This window comes from Bombina bombina, chromosome 10 (genome assembly GCF_027579735.1).
Source record: "Bombina bombina isolate aBomBom1 chromosome 10, aBomBom1.pri, whole genome shotgun sequence".
In the NCBI taxonomy this organism is placed as follows: Eukaryota; Metazoa; Chordata; class Amphibia; order Anura; family Bombinatoridae; genus Bombina; species Bombina bombina.
This window is the reverse complement of record NC_069508.1, coordinates 191415081-191426147: the sequence shown is the minus strand read 5'-3', so window position 1 is coordinate 191426147 and position 11067 is coordinate 191415081.

The window sequence follows — 11067 nt, the reverse complement described above, 5'->3', positions numbered from 1 at the left end:
GATGTATTTAATTAATATTTAAGTTAGGGGGTGTTAGGGTTAGATTTAGGCTTAGGGGTTAATAATTTTATTATAGTTGCGGCGGTGTAGGGGGGGCAGGATAGGGGTTAATAAATTTATTATAGGTGGCGACGGTGTAGGGGGGGGAAGGATAGGGGTTTATAAATTTATTATAGGTGGCGACGGTGTAGGGGGGGCAGATTAGGGGTTAATAAATTTATTATAGGTGGCGACGGTGTAGGGGGGGCAGGATAGGGGTTAATAAACTTATTATAGGTGGCGACGGTGTAGGGGGGGCAGATTAGGGGTTAATACGTTTAATATAGTTGGCGGCGGGGTCCGGGAGCGGCGGTTTAGGGGTTAATAAGTTTATTAGAGTGGCGGTGGGCTCCGGGAGCGGCGGTTTAGGGGTTAATAAGTTTATTAGAGTGGCGGTGGGCTCTGGGAGCGGCGGTTTAGGGGTTAACATATTTATTATAGTTGCGGCGGGGTCTAGGAGTGGTGGTTTAGGGGGTAATACATTTATTTAGTTGCGGCAGTGTAGGGGGGGATAGATTAGGGGTGTTTAGACTCGGGGTACATGTTAGGGTGTTAGGTGTAGACAGCTCCCATAGGAATCAATGGGATGTCAGGCAGCAGCGAACATGAACTTTCGCTATGGTCATACTCCCATTGATTCCTATGGGATCCGCCGCCTCCATGGTGGCGGATTGAAAACCAAGCACGCTGGGCCGGAAAAGTGCCAAGCGTACCTGCTAGTTTTTTGATAACTAGCAAAAGTAGTCAGATTGTGCCGAACTTGTGTGCAGAACATCTGAAGTGACGTAAGAATCGATCTGTGTCGGACTGAGTCCGGCGGATCGAAGCTTACGTCACTAAATTCTACTTTTGCCGGTGTGTAGGGCTTGATAACTAAGGCAAATCAGCCTCATCACAAATACGCTGTGGAATTCCAGCGTATTTGAGGTTGACGGCTTGATAACTAGGGGCCTGTGCCTTTACTCCTTGCTCTGGCATTAGAGTCTTGGCTGTTCCTGCTTCCTGTTTATTGCTGTTTTTTTCTGCTGGTGACATTGCCTATTTAAATTCTTGCTGCCTTCCTTTGAACCTTGGACTGTTCTGACCTTCTTTCTGCATTTGATACAGTTACTACTATTGCTTGGATTTTCCTGTTACAGGTTCCCAGCTCCAGTACCTTATTGCCTGCTGTACCTTTTTGTTTATCGTTTCTCCAGCACTGCCTTTGTCTGCTGCTAGCAGCCTGTTTTCAGCAGCCTCATATCCCTTTGTTTGTCCCACAAGCGGTCACTCTCTTCTTTTACTTGACCCAGAAGCGGGCACTAACCTTTGCTTAGCTCAGAAGCAGGCATTCACTTTTGCTTAGCCCAGAAGTGGGCACTATCTTCTTTTGCTTGGCACAGAAGTGGGCACTCACCTTTGTTTAGCCCAGAAGCGGGCACTCACCTTTGTTTAGTCCAGAAGCGGGCACTCAACTTTGCTTAGCCCAGAAGTGGGCACTACTGTCCTTGGCTCTAAAGTGGGCCTTTCAGTACTTGGCTCTTGTCTGTCTGAACTTGCACCTGAGCATCAGCTACACTGCTTTGTACAGTTTTCTTCTTTTAATTCTCGCTTGTACCTGTTTCCCAGTATAAACTATTTCTGGACATCATTTGCTATTTGCCAGTGTAACTTTATTCTAAAAACAGGATGGTTGTATATATTTGAGTCTCCAATCTATTGCTATACAATCATCCCAGTTTCCTGCTAACCCTGCTATTGGGCTCCATCCTGGGCTGAACAGGGGAGTTCCCAGGGTATGTCTGAAGATCTCTCACAGTTGTTGTGAAATAATGTAAACATTTTAAACAATCTGATCTCACTGAATTATCCTGCCAGCTGTATGCAGGTAAGGTTTGCTCAAATTTCACAATACACTTATTTTAACAGACAGAAAAGTAATATATACTAAAATATAGGCAAAAGCAACTTAAATTGAAGTGAAAATATTTCAGTTTAATTTGTATTTTCTGCAAACTGAGACTTGTGGCCTTTTTATCTAAAGGTCTCTGGGCTGGGGAGATTATTTAAGAATGCTCTTCAGTACTTCTATTTTCCTGATGGAATTATATAAAGCCACTTTTTACTCTGAAAATAGGGTGTCTCGCTATGGGGTATATACTGCATTTTCGTATGGGAAGGAGATGCATACATTACAAGTGAACAATTAATATTGTAATTTTAAAAATCATACAAAATAAATAATTGAATCATTCACACATAAATATGCAGGGGGGAAATGTGTCAAAAATCATAAGAAAAGTTTCACCAGAAATCGTATTTTATCAAAAATGTAAAATTTGTTAGTAAATTACACAGGAATAAATCGTATTAAATAAGTACAGCATATGTCTTAATTTAAGTACACTGGATGTGCACAAAATACATAGAAATTCGTACTTACAAGCTTAACTGTTGTTTTATCGTAAAATGGGCTGAACATGGGTATTCCACGGGCGTGTATGAAATTTTCTCCTAAATCCAAACATAATTATCTAAACATTTCCGCCCTTCAAATCACACTGTTTTTTCTTGCAAACTAAAAGGTGGAGAGGATGTGACAAAGGGGCCTATCTATCAAGTCTTCAGACTCGCCAGAAACAGCAGTTATGAAGCAGCGGTCACAAAGACCACTGCTCCATAACCCTGTCCGCCTGCTCTGAGCAGGCGGACAGGAATCGCCAGAAATAAACCCGATCGAGTATGATCGGGTTGATTGACACCCCCCTGCTGGCGGCCGATTGGCTGCGAGTCTGCAGGGGGCGGCATTGCACCAGCAGCTCTTGTGAGCTGCTGGTGCAATGCTGAATACGGAGAGCGTATTGCTCTCCGCATTCAGCAAGGTCTTGCAGACCTGATCCACAGTGTCAGATCAGGTCCGCAAGACCTTTCTTAAATAGGGGCCAAAATATGTAAAATACTGAACACCCTAAAATATAGGTGATTGTAAGATTCTTTATGCAGAACGTCTGCATTATAACTTCTCTCCCAATTAGAGAATCAGGCCAGAATTCTTCTGGGAAACTGAAGCTGTCAGTTTTTCAGTTATTTAAAAAGAATAAATAAAAAAAGGCAATGTAATTTGTAAAAGATACACATAAACATACAAAGCATGAGCAGAAGTTGTTAAAGTTACACAGAAACTGGGAAAGCATAATCAGAATTTCTAAAATCACAATCCTAAATACACTGATGTATAAAAAGTAAAATACAAAATAGAAAGTGCAAAGTTTGAATGTAATAAAACTTAATCTGGATTGTAAAATAATATAAAATGCAAAGCAGAACTCATATCATGCAGCATTGCATTGGGCTTGTCTCTCTTTCACATACAGAAATGCAGGGATTTCCCCTTGGAGAAGACGTATAGTAAAATCTGCCTTTTGAGAATTTCACAAGGGATCTTGCAGTGCTTGAGAATCATTTTAGATCATCTCACGTGAGTGGAGAGGTTTGTATCATCAAGCATTTAGTGCTATAAGAAAAAGGGCAGAACCTGGAAGTTTCAGAGAGCTGAGCGATGCCTTCTATAAATCTCTCCGCTCAGATGAGATAATCTAAAATTATCCTCCAGCACTGCGAGATCTCTCACAATATCCTAGACAGACAAGTTTTGTTCTCTAAGGGGTGTTCTTTGCATTTCTGTATGTATGTATAGTGTAAATACTCTGCATGCTGATTTTCATATCTTTCGATGAATGACAGTTCTATTTACCAGTTAAATCGCTCACTTTTTTGAGCAGACCGGATGCTGGTTTGAAAATTTTCAGCAAGGATTAATTTATATTTTATATTTTCCCTCTTTGTTGTTACTATTTTTCAATATTTCCATTGAGGGATTTGTAAATTATGGGCTTGTTTAACATCCTTTTAATGTTATCCTTTGCTGACAATCAAACCACAATTAACCCTAACTGTGATCCTCTCCCATAGAAACCTTCCCATGGTCTTGTCTAAACCTGAAACATATGGGATAATAAGTGTGCCATACTATTGGAACAAAAACAGCACAACTAAATAAGTTTAAAGGGACAGTCTACACCTTAGTCATCGTAAAGTCTTAGCTTAGATAAAGCTGCAAATAGTCTTTTTAACCCCTTACTATATCATGCACTAGGAGGGGAGCATTAAAAAGGTTATTTTAAAATTACTTTTGTTTCTGGTCATGATCTGGGCTACATCTATGCACTCTGCCGAATAGCATTGACAGTCTGTTGAATCCAACTAGTGAGTTTTTTGTAACTAGTGAAGCCTTTAATGCAGCCCAGATCAAGATGACATAAGTGGGCGGAGCTTGGCAGCCATTTTAAAGTGACCAGAAACAATAGTCATTTTAAAATAACTTTTTTACTGGTACTGCTGCATGTTATAAAAAGGGTTGCAGGAGGATATTTGCAGCTTAAAGGGACATTAAACACTTTGAGATGGTAATATAAAATGATGAATCAGATAAATAAATAAAACGCTGCAATATACTTTTATTATTTATTTTGTCCCCTTTTCCTGTAATTCCATTCTGAAATTGTGAGGTTTTCAGTTTCTATAAGAAATGGAAGTGCAGAACACTGTTATATTCCACACAGCCATTGACTGAACACTCTAGTGACCTATTTATAACTGTCCCTAATTGACCACAGCAGAGAAGATAACCTCAGTTACAACATGGCAGCTCCCAGTGTTTTATAGACACAAAGAGGCCAATTTATTAAAGGTCTTGCGGACCTGATCCGACAGTGCGGATCAGGTCCGCAAGACCTCGCTGAATGCGTAGAGCAATACTCTCTCCGTATTCAGCATTGCACCAGCAGCTCACAAGAGCTGCTGGTGCAATGCCGCCCCCTGCAGACTCACAGCCAATCGGCCGCCAGCAGGGGGGGTGTCAATCAACCCAATCGTATTTGATCGGGTTGAATTCCAGCGGTTCCTGTCCGCCTCATCAGAGCAGGCAGACAGGGTTATGGAGCAGCTGCTACATAACTGCTGTTTCTGGCGAGTCTGAAGACTCGCCAAAAACACGGCCCTTCAAGCTCCGTTCGGAGCTTGATAAATGGGCCTCTAAAACTTTACACTTATTTTGACAATATTTAAACAGCTAATGAAACTTTAAAAATACATCTATATGTTATTCTCATACTAATCTTTTATTTGAATGCATCATTGTATCTAGCATTTATTTAGTGATTAATATCCCTTTAACCTAAAGTAATAATTTAAGATGACTAAGATGTAGATTGTCCCTTTAAGTATTTTGTTCCTTTCTTAAAGGGACATAATACTCATATGCTAAATCACTTGAAACTGATGCAATATAACTGTAAAAAGCTGACAGGAAAATATCACCTGAGAATCTCTATGTAAAAAAGGAAGATATTTTACCTCACAATCTCCTCAGCTCAGCAGAGTAAGTTCTGTGTAAAAAGTTATACTCGGCTGCTCCCAGCTGCAGGTAAAAATAAAAAAAGGGAAGAAATGAACAGCAGCCAATCAGCATCAACAGTGCTGAGATCATGAACTATTTTACTGTGATCTCATGAGATTTCACTCAACTCTCATGAGATTACATAGTAAACTTTTGTAAACTGAATAGGGAAATGTCAGGGCTTTTTCCCTGATCTGTTTGCCATGTGCTGCTGGCAGCCATTTTACTCACCTCTCTTCCTGACTCTGGTGCAAACTGTGTGATGCTGCTCATTTCCTGCACTTCCTTTTATGGCCGGACTGGTGTACATCATCCGTGTGAGACAGGATGCAGTCTCAGAATTGTGATGTTATCACTTATTATTTAAAGGGCCTCTGTTCAGTATGCTTTGCCCTTATGTTGTCTCCGACCTGTTTGTGAGAGCTCCTGTTTATTACCTGGCTGTCTGACGTCCCTCCTGGTTCCTGATCCCTGGCTTGTTCCTGACTCTGCTGTTCTCCTTGTCCCTGATTCTGGCTCGTCTGACTATTTGCTTTGGCTCCTGACTCGGCTCGTCTGACTACCAGTTCTGGTTTGATTCCTGGCTTGTTCTTTGACTTGTGGACTTTTTATTATTTTTTGCTATTAATAAAGGTGTGATTATTTTTGCACTTCTTGCTCAGTCTGATTCCTGGCACCCTGACATTACACAAGGGACATGAATCCTGATGGTGCTAATAATCCACCTTTACCTGCCATCATTTCCAGGATGGATGAACAGGATCACCGTTTGGATCAATTTGCACTATCCCTGCAAACCCTGCTGACTCACACTGCACATTTGGACCAAAGTGTCCCGCAAGTTATGGCTGCTCCTGTTTCCGCTGCTGCACTTAGTCCTATCAGGAGCATGTCCAGTTCTGCACCTTTACCTCAGTGATATGGAGGCGATCCTAATCAGTGCAGAGGGTTTTTGAACCAGATGGGCATTTACTTTGAGATGTTACCTCAGGCGTTTCCCTCTGACAGAGCTAAGGTGGGATTTCTCATCTCGTTACTCTCTGACACAGCTCTTGCCTGAGCTAATCCCTTGTGGGAGACTAATAAACCTGTGATTTCAAATTACCCTGAATTTGTGGCCTCCTTTCGAAAAGGTATTTGATGTTCCGGCTCACTCCTCCTCTGCTGCTAAACGACTCATGTTCATTCAGCAAGGTACAAAATCTGTTGCTTAGTATGCCATTGAGTTCCGTACGCTTGCCGCAGATGTAGGTTGGAACAATGAAGCCCTTGTTGACGCCTTCTTTCATGGGCTTTCTGATGCGATTAAGGACGAAGTTGCTGCCAGAGATTTACTAGAAGATCTCAAGGCATTGGTGTCTTTTTTGATCCTAATTGACATCAGACTAAATGAGAGGCCCTCTTTCAAGGAGCGCTTGCGGAAGACTCCTGTTCCGTTGTCTCCTACGTGTTTGTTCCCACCCATGACTCCCTCTCCTCCCATGCCTCCTGGTCAGGGATAGGCAAGGTGTCTGTACACGGACACTGGTGTCCGTGACTAGCCCTTGCAGTGTCCGCCACAACCTTAGTATATCTTTTCTTTCTGATTAAATAATAGGAATAAAAAAAATATGTAGTGTGAATAAAGTTTGTGGCTTGTCAAGAGACTGCTAGCGATATTGGGTGATAAGTTATGGAATAAATAAAGCCTGAGTGAAATACTGGATGTGTATCTGTCTTTGTATAGAGCTGGGTGTTATTATACAGATGCAGATACCACTGATCCTATAACCAGCCCTCCTCTGGCTATACCCATGTGCCAGTGTCACTACTGTGTCATTATATAGGGTTGGGTGTTATTATACTCATGCAGATACCACTGATTCTATAACCAGCCCTTGTCTGGCTATACGCATGTGCCAGTGTCACTACTGTGTCTTTGTATAGAGCTGGGTGTTATTATACAGATGCACAGTAGTGACACTGGCACATGCGTATAGCCAGACAAGGGATGGCTATAGAATCAGTGGTATCTGCATGAGTATAATAACACCCAACACTATATAATGACACAGTAGTAACACTTGCTCATGGGTATAGCCATAGGAGGGTTGGTTATAGTATCAGTGGTATCTGCATCAGTATAATAACACCCAGTACTATATGATGACACAGTAGTGACACTGGTACATGGGTATAGCCAGAGGAGGGCTGGTTATAGGATCAGTGGTATCTGCATCAGTATAATAACACCCAGCACTATATAATGACACAGTAGTGACACTGGCACATGGGTATAGCCAGAGGAGGGCTGGTTATAGGATCAGTGGTATCTGCATCAGTATAATAACACCAAGCACTATACAAAGACACAGTAGTGACACTGGCTCATGGGTATAGCCAGAGGAGGGCTGGTTATAGGATCAGTGGTATCTGCATCAGTATAATAACATCAAGCGCTATAAAATAATGTTTTTAATTTCAAATGTACCTTGGTGTCCTTCACTAAGGTCTGTACTTTGGAAAATGTCCGCCACAACCTTTGTCTGTGCCTATCCCTGCTCCTGGTCCCGAGTCACCAGGTACTGCTGAGCCGATGCTGTTGTGATTCACGCGTCTCTCCTCGGCGGAGAGGGCCTTTAAGAGGAGGGAGGAGCTCTGCCTCTATTGTGGGTTACAGGGCCACCTTTTCAAGTCTTGTCCTACACGGCCGGGAAACGCTCATACCTAAGGTCCTGTCGGAGCAGACCTTGAGTGGTTTATCCTCATCCCTGGAACCGCTAAAGGAGAAACCTTTGGTCATGGTTGTCCTTTCCTGGGTGGACTCCTCCATAGTCACCCAGGCTCTTGTTGACTCCGGTGCTGCGGGCTATTTCATTGACAGTGCTTTTGTATCAAAGCACTCCATTCCTGTTTTGCCTGCTTGCTATTGAGGCCATTGATGGCAGGCCCCTTCAGCCCGCACTTGTTACTCACGAAACTGCTCCGTTAACAATGGCTGTTGGGGCTCTCCATTTTGAAACCCTCCAGTTCCAGGTGATAAACTCTCCGCATTTTCCGTTTATTCTGGGTTATCCTTGGCTCCAAAAGCATAATCCCAGTCTCGACTGGTGCAGGTCCGAAATTTTGTCGTGGTCTCCACAATGTATTTCCACTTCTCTTCGGAAACCAGTTAAAGTCTTGTGCACGTCTTCAGTATCTCAATTGTCAGAGGAGTACCAAGAGTTCCTAGATGTTTTTGACAAGGTGCCTCCCGGTACGTTGCCTCCTCACCGGTCTTACGATTGTGCCATAGACCTGCAACCCGGAGCCATTCCTCCTCGGGGCCGGGTTTACCCTCTGTCTGTTGCGGAGAATTGTGCTATGGAGGAGCATGTTGCTGATGCTCTGTCTCGGGGGATCATCCGCAAATTCTGCTCTCCTGCAGGGGCTGGCTTCTTCTTTGTGAAAGAAAGGGTGGCGAGTTAAGACCATGCATCGATTATAGGGGTCTTAATCGTCTTACCATTCAGAATGCTTACCCTATTCTGCTCATTACGGAACTCTTTGACCTCCTCAAGGGAGATACTTTACTAAACTTGATTTGAGAGGAGCGTACAATATCATTAGGATCAAGGAGGGCCACGAATGGAAAACAGCATTTAACACCAGGAGCGGGCATTATGAGTATCTTGTAATGCCCTTTGGCTTATGTAATGCTCCTGCTGTTTTTCAGGAATTTATTAATAATGTCCTACGAGATATGTTGCAACAGTGTGTTGTGGTGTACTTAGACAACATCCTCATACACTCACCCACACTTGAGGCTCATCGTTCTGATGTTACACGGGTTCTTCAGAGACTACGTGAGAACGGCCTTTTTTTGTATACTCGAGAAATGTGAGTTCCATCAGACTCAAGTAACCTTCCTAGGTTATGTTATCTCTGTTGCAGGGTTCTCCATGGATCCTGACAAGTTATCTGCAGTTCTGCAGTGGCCTCGCCCAGTTGGTCTTCGGTCTATTCAACATTTTGGGGGGTTCGCCAATTACTATAGAAAGTTTATTAAAAACTTTTCTTCCTTGGTCAAACCTATCACAGACATGACCCGTAAAGAGAATGATCCACTCCATTGGTCACCTACTGCCATTAAGGCCTTTGATAGTCTTAAGACTGCCTTTGCTGCCACTCCAGTTCTGGCTCATCCTAACCCTGTCCTGCCTTTCGTTCTTGAGGTCGATGCGTCTGAGACTGGAGTAGGTGCCGTCTTGTCTCAACGTCCTATGCCTAACGGTTCTTTTTATCCATGTGGTTTCTTCTCTAAGAAATTGGTGACAGGGAGTTACTGGCCATAATTTTGGCACTCAAGGAATGGAGGCATCTTCTCGAGGGTACTAGCGTGCCAGTGCTCATTCTTACTGACCACAAGAATTTAACTTATCTATCTGAAGCAAAACGTTTGTCACCCCGACAGGCCAGATGGGCGCTATTTTTGTCTTGGTTTAATTATGTTGTCTCCTACCTGCATGGTAGTAAGAATCTTAGGGCTGATGCCCTGTCTCGACAGTTTTCGCCTCTGTCCAAGGAGGAGTCTGTACCTACTCCAGTTATACCTCCTGACCATATTTTGGCTACCATACGTACTAATTTGACTTCTCCCTTGGGGGAGGAGATCCTGGCTGCACAAACCAATGCTCCTCCTGAGAAACCTAGTGTTAAGTGTTCTGTTCCTGAGAATCTTCAAACTAAACTTTTGCAAACTTACCCCTATCCTAAAGCCGCAGGTCACCCAAGCAAGAACCAAATGATTTGGTCTGTCACTCGACAATTCTGGTGGCCAGCTCTTTGTTCTGATGTCGCTGCTTATGTTGCCTCCTGCTCAGTTTGTGCAAAGAATAAGACTCCTTGACGTCTTCTTGTGGGTCTTCTTCAACCTATTGCTAATGGTGAGCGTCCTTGAACACATCTTCCATGGACTTCATTGTCGAGCTCCCTGTTTCCAATGGCAATACTGTTATCCTTATGGTGGTTGACCGTTTTTCTAAAATGTCACATTGCATTCCCTTGAAGAAGTTGCCTATAGCTCAGGAGCTTGCTTCAATGTTTGCCCGGGAGGTCTTCCATTTACATGGGTTACCCAAGGAGATAGTGTCGAACCAGGGTAGCCAGTTTGTCTCAAGATTTTGGTGTTCCTTTTGTGCTCAAATGGGGATCCAGCTTTCCTTCTCCTCTGCATATCACCCTCAATCCAATGGGGTTGCAGAATGGTCTAATCAAGCTCTGGAACAGTTCCTCCGTTACTATGTCTCAGATCACCACAATAATTGTTCTGAACTGTTACCTTGGGCAGAGTTTGTTTGTAATAGTGCTATTAATGCTTCCTCTAAGTTATCATTCATGGTGATTTATGGGTTTCAACCATCTTTGTTGCCCGATTCATTCATGTCTCAGGGTATTCCAGCTTTGGAGGAGCATCTCTGGCAACTCTGTTCCACGTGGGTGCAAATTCAGGATTGCCTTCATTGTTCTATGCAGCGCCAAAAGTTCCAGGCTGATCGTAGGCATCTGCTCGCGCAACTTGAACCTTCGTGTGCCTTCCAATAAACTGGCTCCCCGTTATGTTGGTCCTTTTC